Below are 11,894 nucleotides of genomic sequence, written 5' to 3'. Positions count from 1 at the left end.
CAATGGTAATGATGGATAGTGACTATGACCCTTCGGGGGATTCGTGTGATGAGCCAGGTGAGGAAATCGTGCCAGAAACTACTAGTACGAGTGCTTCAGTGTCCCAAGTTATCCCTAGCTCCAAGGGAAAGGAGCCGTTAGTGCAGCAAGGGAAGGAATTTGGGAAGGGAATGAAAAGGCGGCGGGTTAGCCTTGGAACAATGGCTCCGCGTGACCCAGCCCGCCATGAGTCCCGAGGTGATTCACCTCCCCGTTCCCCAAGCCCCACTTCACTCATTTCTTCCTCTTCTTCTGCTGAATTTTCTCCGGAGTCTTTGTCGTCGGAGTCACCACCAGCATCAACTGTGAAGGCAGGCCGTAGAGGAAGAGGTAAATCCCTGACCCGTAAAAGTAGAGTTGCCAGTAGAGTAAGGGCTGCTAGTGCTGTACGGCAACCCAGGGTCAGTGCGAGTGACCTTGAACCTGATAAATCTGCCTCACAGCCACCCTCCACCCTCACCCACCCTACACCGCCACGACAGGGAATCCTGGACGCCTTCGCGTGGATGGAAGGATCCGATTTTGTCCCTGAACATCTCCATTTTGACGAGAGTTCCTCAGGAATACAGCCTGCCTTCACTCTTGACGAGGATGCTGAGCGTGTGGACCTCCTTTTGGCCTTCCTCGATGACGAAGTCATGTAGCACATATGTGATGAGACCAACAGGTATGAATCACAATGTGCTGCAAGTGGTACAGGTGCAGCCAACATGCAACAGTGGTCCATGCTGGGAGGGCAGGAGCTGTATGTGTTCTTCGCCCTCATGCTTCTCATGCCACACTCAAAGAAGCATGAGTTGGAAGAATACTGGTCCATGGACCCCTTACTACCCTCACCCACCTTCAGTGAGTACATGGCCAGAGACCGCTTCCGGAACATCATGGGAAATCTACACTTTGCCGACAATGATGTACCTTCCCAAACCGACCCACTCTGGAAGATCCGAGAGATTCTGAGCAGAATGAAGGATAAGTTTATGACATTCTTCCACCCCTTTCAGAAGGTTGTCATTGACTAATCCTTGGTTTTGTTCAGAGGACGTCTTAGGTTTGTGCAGTAGATTCCAAGCAAACACCATCACTTTGGAATCAAGTTCTTTGTACTGTGCGACTGTAAGACGGGGTACATCCTTGACTTCGTCATTTATTCAGCCAGCACTGTCGATCTTGATAAAACACACCCTCTTGGCGTCTCAGGCTGTGTAGTGAAAGTGCTCCTTGAAAGGTATTTTGGTGGAAATCATGTACTGTATACAGACAACTATTATACAGCACCGAAACTTGCCAAATACCTTTCAGAGCACGGCATCGGCTCCTGCGGCAATGTCAAGAGAAATCGTGCCCACTTCCCTAAATTCCCAGAGGCAGGAACCTCGCAGCGAGGAGACGTGCACCTACGCAAGTCTGAGAAGATGCTGGCAATATGGTGGCATGACAAGAGGGTTGTGCACATGCTCACCACCGTACACATGGGGGAAATGACAGACAGTGGGAAGGTCGACCGTAGGACATGCGAACCTGTGAGGAAACATGATGCTGTCTTAGACTACAATATCAACATGCGGCTGGTGGACAAGTCCGACATGGTGATTGGAGAGATCGACTGCCTCAGGAAGAATACTAGGTGGTACAGGAAAGTTTTTTCTGCATCTCATAGACATGACGATGCTGAACGCCTTCATCCTGTACAAGATGAAGGTAAAGCCACCCAAGTCCTCTCCCTGAGGTTGTTCGCCAGGACTTGTGTTCAGCAGCTGCTTGAAAGATATGGTAGGGTGACAGCAGCAACTCCAAGGTGCCCTCCAGTAACACTTCCCGACAGACTTGAGCAGAGGGCGTACATGGATCGGCACAGACTGGTGCAAATGCTTGCCACAAGCAAGAGGAAGGCTGCGATCCGCAGGTACCAGGTGTATGCACATACCACCCGATGCACACCTGAGCACAAACGCACCTCTTGGCAGTGCGCTGAGTGCCAGGTTCCCCTCTGTGTTACATGCTTCTTTGGTTACCACAGCCAGAATCAGTTCTAAATGTGCAAGTGGGAAAGGAAAATAATGTGAAAATAATGTGTAAATAATGGGTAAATAGCAAGTGAAAGCAATGGATGTACAGTACATATGGTTGAACAGTGTAATATAGTTTTATGTTACTGAAAGTGACAGTGAATAACATAGTGTAAGTAAAACAGAAGTGTAAATATTGAAAATACAATAGAAAATGTAAATAGAAATGTAAGTAATTAGTAATATAAGAATATGAGTACAAATACTTGAGGTTATAACAGTGAAAGTGAATCCGTGGCTCTCTACGTATTTTACTGAATGAAAAATTGAATGACTTCAGTGACAATAAACTAATACTACTGAAGGAAACTTATGGATAAAGACTGCAGATATATATAAGTGTTATATAGTAATAGAAATATAAAGTATCAGGGGTTTTATGAATAATAAATGACAGAATACCAACAGCGAACTAGCGCAAGTGGGAAGGTCATACGCGCTCGTAATTTTCATTGCTTTCACAGTGTTTTTTTTTTTTGAGTATGGATCCCAAATTACTTGGTAATCATAGAATAGTGTTTATAGTGATAATATCTGGCTGTGGTAATCATATTACGGGTTGTCGGGAAGTGTAAAGTGGAGACTTCGTTACCCAACTTCAGAGGTCTCCACAAGTCCTACGGTAATCGACGAAGGCTCAACAAACATCCCAGGAGAAAGCTGAAGGTATGTGCCATATGCATATTTAATTATAATATCTATCTGTCTATCTATCTATAGCCCGACGCCCTAATCCCGCAAAGGGTGGCCGCAGACAAAACGCCTCCAAGTCACTCTGTCACCCACCAATTGACTACCCTCCCCCCAACTCACCCCCCCTCCCTCATATACCTCTCAACTCCATCCCTCCACCTCATCCTCGGTCTACCCCTCCCTCTCCCTCCCTCCACCTCACCTACATACACCCTCTTAGTCAGTCTTTCATTCTCCATTCTCTCCACATGTCCAAACCACCTCAGTGTATTTCTCCTAATCTTTTCAACCACATCCACATCTACCCCACAACGTTCCTTCACTTCTTCATTCGTCAACCTGTCCCTCCACGTCACTCCACATGCTCCTCTCAAGTAACTCATTTCCACTGCTCTCACTCTTGACTTGTTCCCCTCTTGCAAGGTCCACGCCTCGCTTCCATACGTCAGGGTAGGGATCACAATACCATCATGCAGTGACTTCTTAACTTCCATACTCACCTCCCTATTTCTCATCACGGCTTTCAGTGTACCAACAACCTTTCTTCCCTGCTGTACCCTTTCACGTACTTCATCCCCCAAAGTTCCATCCTTACTCATCACACTACCCAAGTACTTGAATGCACTCACATTCTCCATATCCTCACCATCCAACCTCACTGCACACTCTGTGACTTCATTCCTCTCAAACACCATAACTTTACTTTTGTTTACATTAACTTTCAGCTTCCTCCTCCTACACACTGTCCCAGATTCATTCACCAAACCTTGCAACTCCCATTCATCTTCACTCAACAATACTGTATCATCAGCAAACAGCAACACCGGAAGCTTCCAAATCTCACCCTCATTCATTAGGGCCAGCCCCACATCCACTGCCCTACCTTGCATCTCCTTTACAACCCCATCCATATATATATTAAACAGCCATGGAGACATCACACACCCCTGTTTCAGTCCCACATTGAGATCAAAGAACTCACTCAGCTCACCATCCACTCGCACCGTAGCCCTAGCTCCTTCGTACATACTCTTCACAACACTGAACAATTTCCCCTCCACTCCATATATTCTTAATACCTTCCACATACCTTGCCTATCTATTCTGTCATAAGCTTTCTCTAGGACTAATAACTGATTTTTGGCAAATATTTTTGAGAGTCTTTCTGAGCCCGAATATGCCAGCGGGACACGCAATACATTGGGAAACAAGCCCGCGGTGTAAGGGTTAAAGATATCACTGCTTTAATTTGTATCTGTATAATCCGGTATCTTACATATAAATGAGGGCCTTGGTTGGAATACAAAGTCAATTTGGTGCACGTTCAGACACAACGGAAATTACCCAATCACCGCCCGAGAACTTCGCGCAGTGTTACCAAATCAACCTGTCCTCAGCTGGCAAAATCAGTGCATCAGACTCCGTGAAACCGACTATAGTTTTTTATTGCCCGCCTTTAGCACCATTATATCTCATGAACGGCTTGAGCTATCAACATGACACCTTCAGGGTATCAGAACATGGCCTAAATCTTCGACTTGGCCAAAGCATATTGTGGCGGGCGATTAGTATTCGGCCTCCGAATGCTTCTCTTTCATTATTATTATTATTATTATTATTATTATTATAATTATTGTTGTTATTTTTACTCTTCTTCTTCTTCTTCTTCTTCTTATCCATCTATCCATCATCCAATCCTACGTTGTCCAATAAGGAACGTACGAGCCCGGGGCTAGGCAAGTTGGTCCTGACATTTAAGATGAGAGTGACCAGCCTCACTCATCCCTGAGTGGCACTACGTGAGGAATAAACCTCAACCATTCCTTGGATATAAACATTCACCTGCTGAATCCGATTGGAGTGTAATTACCCACTAAACCACCAGGCGCCAAAATCTGGTTATATGTTACCACTCAGCTTAGTAAATGGTTTCCTGGTGTACAGGAAACCATTTGGCTTCTCACTCCGTGTAAAGTCACCCACAGGCAGAAGGAAGAGGAAAGAATGACGGAAAGATTGACAGACGAGGGAGTGTACAGTGACCCTTATTATTATTATTCTCATTATTTTTGTTGTTATTATTATTATCATTATTGGTAGTAGTAGTAGTAGTAGTAGTAGTAGTAGTGTAATCATTATTATTATTGTTGTGCCTTAGTAAAGTGATGAAAAAAAAAGGAAAATATGCAAGAGAAGTTGAAAACACAAGGAAGGAGAGTAGCTCCTCGATAAAAAGCAGAGGCTTGAGTGTTGCAGCGAGGCATACGTGCAGGTCTTTTAGTGTCAATGTTAACATACGGACGTAAGACAATGGTGTGACATGAAAATGAAGAGTTAAGAGTAAGATCAGTGGAGATGGGACTGCTGAGGAATGTATAGTATGTGGAGTACATAGAGCGGAAAGGATACAGAATAATGTGATTCCTTAAAAGTTGCTGAGTGAGGAAGTCCGTGGACACCATAATCTAAGAGTGTACTGAGATGGTTTGGTCATGTGCAGAGAATGGTTGACAATAGAGTGATGAAAAAGGTATATCTGAGGAAATCTGCAGAAGCGGGAGGCGAGTTATGCCAAGAAGAAGGTGGAGGGATATGGTAAATGAGTGTGTGAGGAAGAGAGATGTGGAAGTTGATGAGGCTAAGGGACTGACAAGAGACCTAGTTGGCTGGATGAATTTTGTGCGGAAAAGCGCTTAACCAGGGATTTGGCACCTCTTTTTAAAGTGACAGCGTTTGGACTGACTCTGTCAGATAGGTATTTGTGAATCTACAGAACGTGGTAAAAGTTTTTTGGCCTATCTGATGGAGCCAGGATTCCGTAGGCTTGAATGATGAATGAATTGAAGCGTGGCCCATTTGAACTGGAAAAAACTTAGGCTGTCTGGACGCTGTTGCTCCTTACCCTGCCCTAATTATGGAATGGAGGTCCGAATGCAGCTGCTGCTGATGATGATTAATATTATCGTTATCATTATATTTACTATTAACATCATCATCACCAACGCACACCACACATATTACTAAACATTCTCTCTTTTTAGTACTCTCAAGCTCTGCATTTTACATTTATTCCATATCAGACTCTCTCACTTAGGCTAATCTTTAAATAACAGGTCTCCATGAACTTTTCTAGTGGTCTCCATGTTCAAGTTTGTTATTATGTCCTTGATAGCGCTGTCCACCTTCCATCCCCGAGCCTCTCCACTTTACCCTTGCTTTGCACATTTCCCGCTCATTACACCTATTCATCTTCTTATGTTTCTCATCTTTTAAAAATAGTTCACCGATTCTAAAGTTTTAACGGTTTGATCGAAGCGTGATTGCCTGATTTAGAGACCATCACTTACAGACAAATCGTTTGATGGTAGTTAGCAGGTTTACAATACAAATGTCATCATAGGGATTGGGCTAGCTGAGAAGCATAGGACCCCCTTGTGCCAAAAATGGACAGACTTCACTGTGGCATATATGATCACCATTGACTGATAGCAGTACACGGACGGCTTACTAGACAGGGCAATATTTGCCCCCAGCGTCTTTAAGTAATGGTGACTGAATATGTACATCATTCCGTTACCGCAAACAGATAGCACTCAAGTTTATTGTCAGTCTCGAACCTGGAAACTGTATTTTTAGAAACTCCACACGATTCCTTGCACTCTGCTGGATTCCATTTCACATAGGCTTGGGGCACAATAATAACAACCAGTTATATTCAGCGAAAGGAAAATTCCAGGTAGGCAAAACAGGAGCGTAAGAAGAATCTTTTTCTGAGAAGGGGAGGAGTCTCAACTGGGAAAGTTTGATAATTATGCTACCAAAACTTGCAACTCCTCTGTTTTTCAGGGTAGTTTCAACTCATAATAGAAAGTTTATCTATCATTCTATCTGTCTATTGCCAGACGCCTCAATCCCGCTCGGGGTGGCCACAAACAAATCGTCTCCACGTCGCCCTGTCCCCCGCCATTTCACTGCCCTGCTCCCAATTCACACCCCCATCTCATATACCTCTCCACCCCATCCCTCCATCTCATCCTCGGCATCCCCCTCCCTCTCCCCCCTTCCACCTCACTCACCTACATTCTCTTCGTCAGTCTTTCACCCTCCATCCTCTCCACATGGCCAAACCACCACAGTGTATTCCTCCTAACGCTTCCTATCACATCCACATCCACACCACAATGCTCCTTTATATCCTCATTTGTCAGCCTGTCTCTCCATGTGACTCTGCAGGCTCCTCTTAAATAACTCATTTCCACTGCTCTCACTCTTGCCTTGTGTCCTTCCAACAACGTCCAAGTTTCACTTCCATACGTTAGAGTTGGTATCACAATACTCTCATGTAGTAACTTTTTGACTTCCATGCTCACTTCCCTACTTCTTATCGCTGCTTTCAAGGAACCAGCAACCTTTCTTCCCTGTTATACCCTTTCAAGCACTTCACTCTCCAAACTTCCATCCTCACTCATCACAATACCCAAATACTTAAATGTACTCACATTTTCCAATTCCTCACCATCCAACATCGCTGTATATTCACAGACTTCACCTCTCTCAAAGACCATCACTCTACTCTTCCCTACATTCACCTTTAGATTCCGTTTCTTACACACTCTCCCAAACTCATCCACCAAGCCTTGCAGCTCCCCTTCGTCTTCACTTAGCAACACAGTACCATCTGCAAACAACAGTACAGGGAGTTTCCAAACACTACCCTATCTCACCAGAGCCACTCCGACATCCATTTCACTATCTTGTACTTTTTTTATTACCCCATCCATGTACAGACTGAACAACCATGGAGACATGACACATCCCTGTTTCAACCCAACCTTCAATGAGAAAAATTCACTCAGCTCACCGTCCACATGCACTGTAGCCTTAGCACCATCATACATACTCTTCACAGCATTCAGCAACTTCCTATCTACTCCATATATTCTTAATACTTTCCACAATCCTTGTCAATCAACCCTGTCATATGCTTTCTCTAAATCCATGAAAGCCGTATACAACTTCTTTCCCTTCTCTAGAAACACACCCTCTTCCCTTCCTAAAGCCTCCCTATTCTTCTCCAACCAATTCCTCTGTTCTTTCTCTAACTCTGTCAATAAGTATCCTACCATACATTTTTCCTATTACACTAAGAAGACAAATGCCCCTATGATTACCACACACTTCTATTTCCCCTTTTCCATTGTACAAGGGAATAATTATACCTGACTTCCAATCCTCCGGGACTCTACCTTCCTCCCAGGCCAGTCTGCACATCTTCCACATCCATTGTACTACTATCTCTCCCCATGCTTCAGCATTTCATCACACACACCATCATGTCCTAGGGCTTTCCGCAATTTAACTTTCTTCATTGCTTCCACAACTTCTATCCTACTGATTTCTTCCTGTCTTCTCACCTTCCTCCTTCTCCCAGCCATTCCCCAGCCACTTATACTCGCATTCCTTCCATCCTTTATGTTCAACAATTCCTTAAAATGTTCTCTCCATCTGCTCAATTTTTCTCCCTTCTCCACTAGTAATCTACCATTTTTATCTTTCACTCCCCTGCTAACTTCACTTCCACCCTGTCTTACTCTCTTCACCTCTCTCCAGAACATTTTCTTACAGTCCCTCCACTTTACACTCAAATTCCTTCCAAATTCCTCATCCACTCTCTTCTTACTCTCTTTTACTAATCTTTTCACTTGTCTCTTTCTTTCTACATATAACTCTCTCTTCCGCCTCTCAACTTCTTCCACGCCCCTATTTCTCATCCATTCATTGTATGCTTCCTTCTTTTGTGCCACAGCCTGTCTCACCTCTTCATTCCACCACGCTGTTCCTTGCACTCCCCTCCGTCTTCTCTTCATCCCACACACCATATCGCATGCTGCACACACCTTCCACATCCCCCATCTGCTCCAGTTCATATTTGCCCAATCGTTCCTCCACTTCTCTCTTATATTCTGCCTTTTCCTCTTCCTCTTGTAACCTTTCCACTCTCCTTGCAAATACTCCTTCTTCCCGTCCTTCCCTTCCTCTATTTCTCCATCTTATTTGGATCTTGATTCTGGCCACCACCAAGTAATGGTCAGAAAGTCCACTCCCCCAACCTCTATAAGCTCTTGCATCCATTACTCATCTTCGCATCCTTTCATCCACACACAGATAATCAATCATTGCCTTCCTTTCATTCAGTTCACCACCCACCCTTCTCATCACTCGCCATGTATACCTGTGGATCATTTTGTGCCTGAAGAGGGTATTGGGTATCACCAACCCCCTCCCAGCACAAATGTCCACTAACGCATTCCCATTCTCATCTATCTCAGCAGGCACACCCCACTCATCAACTATTCCATCCACCTTCGCATTCCCTACTTTACCATTCATATCACTGATCAAAAACACTCTCTCAGTCCTTCCAAACTTTTCCTTGCACACTACCACATTCGTCCAGAACTCTTCTCTCACTCTGCTTGCACGATCTTGTGTTGACACATACACGCACACAATCGCCCACATTTGTATTCCAACTTTCAATCTTACCCACACAATCCTTGGCCCAACTGATCCATACTCTCTTATGTCCTTCTTCCATCTTTTACTCACAACTATACACACTCCTTCTTTTGCCCTCTCATTCTCACCTACTCCTGCACATATACCCCATCCATACTCCCATTCTCTCACACTCTCACCTTTCCATTTAGTTTCAGTTACTCCACATACATCAACTTACGCACCCTCAAGCAGCTGGACAATCTCTTTCTCTTTCACCTCATCATTCGCACCTCTTACATTCCATGTTGCGATTACCATGTCCTTTGTCCGGTCCTTGGTCGTCATCTTTTGGTCAGTCCTTGTTCGAGGCTTCTTGTTCGTCTTTTAGTTAGTTATTTTCCGGGGAGGGACACTAACCCTCCTCCAACCCATTTAGTTGCCTCGTACGACAAGCAAGGATACTGGGGGAGTATTCTTGAAAAAAAAACCCTACCCCCAGGGGGTAAAAAGTTTATTCATTCATTCATTGCCAGACGCCATGTGTCCCAAACGGGGTGGCCAATGGCTTAGAGTTAATTGTTTTACAGGGAGGGGCACTAATCCTTCACCAACCCCACTGGACACGTAGGGAGAACATTATGCCAACAGCATCTGGTGTTCCCAGGCGGTCACCCATCCAAGTACTAACCAGACCCAACGTTGCTTAACTTCGCTGATCGGACGGGAAGCGGTGTACTCAACTTGGTATTATAATGAATAGAAATAATCTGATAATTAGAAGGCATAATGAAATGAAAAACGGTAGAACTGTTGTGCGCATATCTCCAGTACAGAATTTCTACGTCCTTAAACCTTAGCACTTCATTCACTCACTTAGTCCGCATAAACGCCGTGGGGCGAATAGCCTCACTCACCTTCTGACTTCACCCATGAGATCCCTCCTATCATGCCTCCGGGTAGCAACTCATCCCTTCACTTGAGGTATCTCCTTACAGAAACGATCGACTTGCTCCAGCCATGGGTCTTGTTGCTGTCCCGTTGGTCTACTCCACCCTGGGAAGAATATTTGGGATATCACTTTATGAGCAGAATTAATATAAGAAGAACGCACAATGTGCCACATAACTGGAGTTGGCGTTCTCGTATAATATTGGTAATAAGTTTCGAGTCAGTTTCATGTTTTTTTTTTTTTATGCTAGGAAAACCATTGTCATATATGTTAACTGCGAGGAAGCCTGACTAGCCCAATTAAATTGTTTCATAGGCTTTGTTGTGACTGTTTCGTAGTGTCACTGGTTCCTCGGCCTGGACCAATAAAGTTGTTTGCTGCTACCACTGTGTGTTATTCCTGGGGAAGGCTGCTTGGTGAAACGTCCAATAAAACGAGATCGTTCTCTTCACATGGCATTTCCAACATTCTGTCCCAGCCAGTGGTGAATATAATATTAAGGTTAGTGACTTTGACTGTGCTGATGGTACATTTATCCTTGTGGGGACACAAGAAACTCTCCTGGATGTTCTTGAGGCAGCCAGCGCGAACACAGAGCCAGAGGCACTATGGGAAGACCAAGGTCTAGGCATGCCTTAGCTTTGTTGGATATTGACGTAGCCTACGGTCTCTTTAGGTAACTGGTGAGGACACAAAAGTTTTGGAAAGTTACGCTCGTCTTGGTAACGTGATCCATAAATAGAGTAGATCAGGTTATAAGACCTCTTAACACACTGGTCTGGCATAGGGACTTATGGATTCACTCAGTTTGAGTAAAACGCTGCTTATATCGAACCTTGTTATTAATCACCTTGACTCTCTGAATGAGGGCCAACATAACGCCAGGACACACCCACCAGGCTGAACAATATGGAAGTAAAGAGTGATTTATTTTTTTTCTTGTACTGTTTATTATTACTAGTTGATTATATACAATATTCATCTATATAATATCAAGGTAAACAGTATAAATTCACCCAATATTTAAATACAACTGTGCATACTTCCATTAGGTATCCATCAAACAAGATTTAGTGTAGCCTATATTGGACCTGGGGTCGATATAGCCGACCCTACTGAGAGTCGACTGTATCAAACTATCAGCTGTATCGTCAGCTATCAGCTATATCTTGTCATCAAAGGTTCGTTATAGAGAGGTTCACTGTTGTATTTGCTGTTGACTGTTTATTTGTAGGAAGATGAAAATCCACATCTTCAGGGCTCTGGTGCTTCCTCTCTTACTTTATGGCTGTGACTTATGCACACTGTACAGTCCCTCGGAGTGGCGAATTCATCGCTTTTGTATTTGATGCCTTCGCAATACCATGGAATATCATTGACACGGCTGAGTGCATAACGAGAGATTACTCTGTAAAATTGACCCAAGACCCATCACCGACGTAGGCCTAATACGAAAATATCTATGGTTACATGGGATCTGGTGCAGTTCCCCGAGGCTTTTCCTGCTCTTATGCTGATAAAGAAATGATAAAGAATCACTTCAGAACAAGTCACAACATCCCCCTCACCCGTCAGCATCTTGAAAAAGGTACTGAAATAATTGACCTCGTGAAACCCCTACATAGACTCATGTTCCTGGACGCACT

At 44.2% G+C, this 11,894-nt stretch overlaps 1 pseudogene; it reads right to left on the bottom strand.

Annotated features, from left to right (window-relative positions):
* Positions 1-9,938: 9,938 nt before the first annotated feature.
* LOC145391108 (5S ribosomal RNA) lies at positions 9,939-10,057 on the bottom strand (annotated as a pseudogene).
* Positions 10,058-11,894: the final 1,837 nt, after the last annotated feature.

This window comes from Coenobita brevimanus, chromosome 16 (assembly GCF_032717465.1).
Source record: "Coenobita brevimanus isolate Jiangsu-jjx chromosome 16, ASM3271746v2, whole genome shotgun sequence".
Lineage (NCBI taxonomy): Eukaryota > Metazoa > Arthropoda > Malacostraca > Decapoda > Coenobitidae > Coenobita > Coenobita brevimanus.
The sequence above is the reverse complement of the archived record's forward strand: the minus strand, read 5'-3'. Positions and strand labels throughout refer to the sequence as shown.